The sequence below is a fragment of the Capricornis sumatraensis genome, chromosome X (genome assembly GCF_032405125.1).
Source record: "Capricornis sumatraensis isolate serow.1 chromosome X, serow.2, whole genome shotgun sequence".
Taxonomy (NCBI): domain Eukaryota; kingdom Metazoa; phylum Chordata; class Mammalia; order Artiodactyla; family Bovidae; genus Capricornis; species Capricornis sumatraensis.
In genome coordinates this window covers 144443305-144450717 of record NC_091092.1, presented here as the reverse complement: position 1 = coordinate 144450717, position 7413 = coordinate 144443305, and positions in this window count along the sequence as shown.

Below are 7413 nucleotides of genomic sequence, written 5' to 3'. Positions count from 1 at the left end.
AGACGGGTAAGTTCGATGGGTAAGAGGCTGAGGGATGTGCTGGGATTGTCTGTGGGGGTGAGTCGGGGGTAACACAGGAGCCCCCCACTCCCCCCGACCCGCCCAGCAGTTCTGCACAGGGTCACAGGGAGTCCTCCCTAGAACCAACTACGGTTACCTTCAGAAACTGCCGCTGTCCCTATCAGGGTTAGGCCTCCAGTCCACGGGCGCTCATAGCTTTGGGGACCCAGGCTGGGTATTTAGGGGAGCCTTGGGGGTTTACCCTGCCTTTGGGGAAAGTCCAGTGATCTGCAAGGCAGGATATCCTCACTTCAAGATGAAGAACCAAGTTTGTCTTGGAAGGAGAATGTGCATGCATTAAAAAAAATTTTATTCACCATGTATATTTTCAGTTCAGTAGTTCAGTCGTGTCTGACTAAGCGACCCCATGAACTGCAGCACGCCAGGCCTCCCTGTCCATCACCAGCTCCTGGAGCTTGCTCAAAATCATGTCCATTGAGTCGGTGATGCCACCCAACCATCTCATCTTCTGTCATCCCCTTCTCCTCCTGCCCTCAATCTTTCCCAGCATCAGGGTCTTTTTCCAATGAATCAGTTCTTTGCATCAGGTGGCCAAAGGATTGGCGATCAGCTTCAGCATCAGGCCTTCCAGTGAATATTCAGGACCGATTTCCTTTAGGTTGCACTGGCTGGATCTCCTTGCAGTCCAAGGGACTCCCAAGAGTCTTCTCCAATACCACAGTTCCAGAGCATCCATTCTTCGGCACTCAGCTTTCTTTATGGTCCAACTCTCACTTCCGTGTAGATTTTACTTAATTTGTTTCAGTTTTAAATGTATTTTTTTACTGAGGTAACTGGTTGTGATATTATAGGTCTCATGTGTGTGACACTGTATCTCTACTCTATACACTAGAGTGTGCTCACCACCGAAATTGTTTCCACCTGTCACTGTGCAGTTGATGCCCTACTAAAATTCACCGGCTCCCTACTACAATTCACCGGCTCCCTACTGCATTTCACCGGCTCCCTACTACAATTCACCGGCTCCCTACCACAATTCACCGGCTCCCTACCACAATTCACCGGCTCCCTACTACAATTCACCGGCTCCCTACTGCATTTCACCGGCTCCCTGCCCCTTTGCCTTCTTGTACCCACTGCTCTGTTCTCTGTATGAAAATGCTTTTGTTTGGTTTGTTCATCCATCTCTCTTTCATATTCCATACATGACTTAAATCCAAGATACTTGTCTTTCTGTGTTTGACTCACTTCGCTAAGCATAAGAACCTAAAGGTCCATGCCTGTTGTCACAAATGGCAAAATTCCATCTCTTTTATGGGTGAGTAGGAGAAGGAAATGGCAACCCACTGCAGTGTTCTTGCCTGGAGAATCCCAGGGATGGCGGAGCCTGGTGGGCTGCCATCTGTGGGTTCGCACGGAGTCGGACACGACTGAAGCGACTTAGCAGCAGCGGCAGCAGTATATTCTAGTACGTTTGGGCTTTCCTGGTGGCTCAGATGGGAAAGAATCTACCTGCAGTGTGGGAGACCTGGGTTCAATCCCTGGGTGGGGAAGATCCCCTGGAGAAGGGAATGAACCCACTCCAGTATCCTTGCCTGGAGAACCCCATGGACAGAGGAGCCTGGTGGGCTACAGTCCATGGGGTCGCAGAGAGCTGGACACGCCTGAGCGATTGAGCACAGCACGGTCCCTTCCACTGTGTATGTGCTACGGACACACCACATCGTCTTTGTCCGTGCACCCCTCAGTGGGCACTTAGGTTGTCTCTGTATATTGAGTGTCGACTGAATGTGCAATTTCTACAGAAGGGTGTAAGCATGAGCACTGCTGGCTAACGTGCCATTTAAACTGCTATCTTCTTTTAAGTAGACCGTAGTTGTGCTTCCTTGCCTTCTCTACATGAAATGAGTCAGTCTTTGGGGCATTATGTACCCTGCTGTGTGTGTTTCTGAATGCGTATATGCATAGAGATATAAGTAGGTATACAGAGAGAGGAGATACAGAGAAGGGGACGACAGAGGGTGAGATGGCTGGGTGGCATCACCGACTCGACGGACATGGGTTTGGGTGGACTCCGGGAGTTGGTGATAGACAGGGAGGCCTGGCGTGCTACAGTCCAGGGGGTTGCAAAGAGTCGGACACGATGGAGCGACTGAGCTGGACTGATACGGAGAGAGATAGCTACTTCGTATCCTGATGAAACTCATATATTACACTCGGAAGTTTTCTATAAAAATTAAAAATGATAGTTGAAATGGTATTCGAAACTTTTCTCTGTTACTTGTTAATCACGTTTATCTAATGACACATAAACATCAGCTAAAATTTGAAATGCCTCTATAACTGTAAAAGTTCTGGTTAGTGTTAATCGCTCACTCGTGCTTGACTCTTTGCGACCCCATGGACTGCAGCGCACCAGACTCCTCTGTCCATGAGATTTTCCAGGCAAGGACAGTGGAGTGGGTTGCCGTTCCCTTCTCCAGGGGGTCTTCCCAACCCAGGGATCGAACCTGGGTCTCCTGCACTGCAGGCAGATTCTTTACCAACTGAGCTAGGCCTTCCCTAATAAAAAGTTCTAGTACTCACATTAAAAAGGTAAAAAAAAGAGAGACTTGAAACTCCAGATTGCTACCAAAAGGGGCAAATACAGACAGTGATTAAATAGTAGGAAAAGAAAAATGGACTGCTGGTAAGCTTGAGAAACTCAAACCCAGCAGGAAAAAAAATCTATTATATATTTTCAATGTAAATAAACATTCTTGATGCATTAAAAAAAAAAGGTAAAAAAAGAAACTGGTGCATGTATACCTATGGCTGATTCATGTTGAGGTTTGATGAGAAAACAACAAAATTCTTTAAAGCAATTATCCTTCAGTTAAAAAACACATTAAAAAAAAAAAGAAACTGGTGAAATTAATTTAAATTGTAGTGTATTAAACACAATGGACCTAAAATACTGTGTTTTACATGTGGTCAATGTAAAATGTTCCCTGCTGGCTCTGACAGTGAAGAGTCTGCCTGCGATATGGGAGACCCGGGTTCGATCCCTGGGTGGGGAAGACCCCCTGGAGGAGGGCATGGCAACCCACTCCAGTATTCTTGCCTGGAGAATCCCATGGACAGAGGAGCCTTGCAGGCTACAGTCCACGGGTTTGCAGAGAGTCAGACACGGCTGAGTGAGCATCAGGGTGTTAAAAGGTGTGTGCTAATGGAAATGAGAAAAAGTATTAAACGGTATATGCTAATAGAAATGAGAAAAGGATTAACTGGGTTTCTCTGAGTTGCTTATATGACATGGTTCATATCAATGAAGCTTCTTAGAGTTGACTGTTAATGAGAGCTTGTGAGGGGACGCTAAGGTCAGATGCCACTGTGTAGAGCATCTCACACGGGTTCGAGTTCATTTTTCAGAAAGAGCCTAGGAGGCAGGTGCCACTAGTGACTCCCAAGGCCTGGGGAAGGCTAAAGAACCAACCCAGAGAAGGTGAGTGATGGAGAGAAACCGTGAGAGCAAGCTGGCCCTGAAATCTGTATTCTGTAATCAAGAATCATTTCTTGGGCCTTCCCTGGGGGGTCCAGTGGTTAAGACATTGCCTTCCAGTTTGTCTCCTGGCCAAAAAAAAAAAAAAAGAAAAGAAAAAAACCCGCAAAAAACACAGAGGCAGTATTGTAAGAAATTAAATAAAAGACTTTAAAAAAAATGATCCACATCAGTTTTTCAGAGCTATCTGAGGTCCTGTCTCCTGGATGTGGTCATCATTTTGCCCCAAATAAAACTTCACTCCAACTCTGAAAGAAAAAAAAAAAAAAAAGGTAAATGATTTTTTTAAAAACAGAAATAACTTCTTGAATCCAGAATAGAGTCCGACTACAGAAAGTGTCCATAAGATTCTTAAAATGGGTGCATGGATGAGGCCGATGGCTTCCTGTTTTGCAGTTGAAGGAAAGTGGTGTGTTCAGTTGAGAATAGGTTTGGGGGAGTTTTGGACACAGATCATTCGAAGGGATTCCAAGAGCATGTGAGAAAGAGATACCCCATAGAGGGCAAAACAGGCGGGGGCAACGTTGAAAAGTCAAAGTTGATGGCCAAATGTCAGCGTGATCTCGTCAAGAAATACGGCTCTTAGACAGGTCCTGCAGGAGATATGAGATGTGAATTCGATCCCTGGGTCAGGAGGATGCTCTGGAGAAGCCAACCCAGCCCAGTATTCTTGTCTGGAGAATCCCATGAACAGAGGGGCCTGGTGGGCTACAGTCCATGCGGTCGCAAAGAGTCGGACCCGACTGAGCGACTTAGCACACACACAGACAGATACAGTAAGGAGCTGCTGGCTTCTGTGTGTGTGCTGTATAACCCACCAGGCTTCTCTCCGTGTTATTTCCTAGGCAAGGGGATTTCCTTGCAGTGGGTTGCCATTCCTTTCTCCAGGGGAATCTTCCCAACACAGGGCTCAAACCCACGTCTTACAGCCTTGGCAGGCAGATTCTCTACTGCTGAGCCACCAGGGAAGCTGTAGGCTTAACTCAGCTGTAGGCTCAACTCACCTCTTCCTAATGGTGATAAAACCCAGTAATATTATAAGCCCTCAGATTCAGAGAACGGTGGCTCTAAATTTGGTGTTCTGTTTGTTTTCGCTTCTCCTTCAACGATGTGGCTGTTTGATCTTCGGATCATCCCGGAGCACTCTGCAACCGTATGGTTCTTCCCCCGGATGAGAGCACGATGGTGTCTGGTTTGCTGTGGCGTCCTTGGCCCCTGGCTCACGCCTGTGTTTCAGTCTCTCCTTCGTTTTGCAGGCCTGCCCGATGACTGAGCTGCATGGGGGGAGCATTGTTTCTGCTCCAGCCCCATGAATCAGGCCCTTGCCAACTTTTCACAGCTCGGGAAAGAATTTTTCACTCAACGCATTCAAAACCCAGCATTTCACGGAATTCGGCCGCGGTGAAACAATGGGCGGCCTTGTCAGTGGCGACCGCATTCAAAGTTAATGGGCTTGAAGGAGCCTTTCTGGGGGTGGTGGTGGGGTGGGTGCCTGTTGGAAGGCCTGGGAGCTGAGGCACCCCCACCCCTGGCTGCCCAGTCTTCAGCGGCTGAGGGAGCAGTTGAGATTTCCCGGGGCCGGCTCACCAGCCTGCAGACAGGTCGGCAGTGTTCTCAGGGGTGGTTCCAAGGAGGCCAAGGCGTGTCCCCATAGACTGTGATAAAGCACCCCCCCCCCACCGCCCACCCCCTGATCAGATGCAGGGGTCAGCCAGGAAGTGGGTAACGGAGGACCCTGCCCCCGCCGTGCTTCATGCTGCCTTCTCGCCGAGGTCACCCTGGCCCCGATTTTCCGCCTGCCAGGGAACAGAGCCCTCCAACAAATTTATGAAGTCCCCAGTTATTTGCAATTCATGTGCCTCTTTGCAAGTCAGGAGGACATGATGAACACCACCCCCTCCTCACACAAAGGCTTCTAAGCACGGGGAATAGTCTAGACAGCCGGGGCGGGGGTCGGGGTGCAGGAGGCATCTCAAAATGGTCGGGTAACCTCTTCAGGTAGGCTTTTATGCAAACCATATGGAACTTTGGTCTTGAGACTTTGGATCACTTGGTTGTTTTTTTTTTTTTTAATCTTTTGGAAGTTTGTTTAATTTCTGATTATATTTCACATATTGTGACGTACTGTGCCATGCGTTCAGACTGTCTCTGCAACTTACTGATGAAGACATCAATCACCTCAATGTCCTACCATCATAAACATTTCATTTTCTGAGCTCTGCAGATGGAGGGTTTTGTGTGTGTGTGTGTGTTTTTTTTTTTTTTTTTTTGCTTAGAAAGTTACAGATTTTATTTCTCAAAGCACTTTCAGGTTTACAGAAAAATTTAGCAGAAAGGGCAGAGTTCCTGTGTATCCTTGCTTCTCACTCCAGTCAGTCTTTCACTGACATCTTGCCTTAGTTTCATCTGTTCTGTTCCAGTTTTTGATAGCTCAGTTGGTAAGGAATCTGCCTGCAATGCAGGAGACTCCGGTTCGATTCCTGGATCGGGAAGATCCCCTGGAGAAAGGAGAGGCTACCCACTCCAGTCTTCTTGCGCTTCCCTGCTGGCTCAGCTGGCAAAGAATCCTCCTGCAGTGTGGGAGGCCTGGGTTCAATCCCTGGCTTGGGAAGATCCCCTGGAGAAGGGAAAGGCTACCCAACACCAGTATTCTGGCCTGGAGAATCCCATGGCGTGGATTGTAGAGTCCAGGGGGTCGCAGAGAGTCAGACACGACTGAGCGACTTTCACTTCACTCATTGACACGTAATTGTGAGCTGGAGTCTCTAGTTTACTCTAGGGCTTACTCGTTGTGCTGAGTGTGCCATGGATTTTACCCAACACACCACGTCCCATCTTCACGATGCCAGTATCGTCCGGAGGAGTCCCACTGCCCCGGGAGCCCTCTGTTCACTCCTGCCTCCCTTCCAGCCCCCGGCAACCACTAATTTTCCTACCACATCTACCTTTTTTTTTTTTTTTTTTTTAGTTTTTAAATATGTAAAATTTACATACCATCTGAATATTTTTCTTTCATCAGCCCTCCTGAAGTTGACCCGACACCAAGGGATTGCAACAACAGGTTTACTTTCTAATCATGTAAGAACATGGCACATGTTCTCTTTCTAAAGAAATCCAGCTTTCATCACATGTTCATGGACTCATTGGTTTCTTTAATAATAATGAAAATCATTAAATATCTCTAGACTAAAAATAAATGGCCAAATGATACAAAAGGTGTACTAGAATGAAAATTAAGATTCCGCGTTTATTTGTGATTTTAAAGAAAAAATGTGTTCTGAAGGGCTTGGTAAAATATAGTTTAAAAATGTGTTATGAACCATTACCTAAGTGTTGTGCTTAGAAAAACTCGTAAGTTTTTTTTAAAACTTTATTTTATTGGAGTATAGCTGATTTACAGTGCTGGGTTAGTTTATGCGGTACAGTAAAGTGATTCGGTTACGCATATATATATACACACACACACGTACATTTCTTTATTCATATTCTTCTCCATTATGACGTGTCGCAGGATATTGCATTTAGTTCCGTGTGCTATATAGTATGATGTTGTTCTTTATCCCCTCTGTATGTCCGAGTTTGTGTCTGCTAATCCCAAGCTCCCAGTCCATCTATCCCCCGCCCTCGCCCCCCCTTGACACCCACAAGCCTGTTGCCTGAGTGTGTGAGCCTGTTTCCGTTTTGTAAGGAGCCGACTGGTGTCGTGTCGTAGATTCCATGGACCGGTGACGTCAGGCGGTGCTTGCCTTCCTCTCTCTGACTCCCTGCACTCAAGTGTGGCCATGTCTGGGTCCACCGTGTTGCTGCAGAGGGCGTAACTCCATTTGTGTTTAGGGCTGAGTAGTACTCCG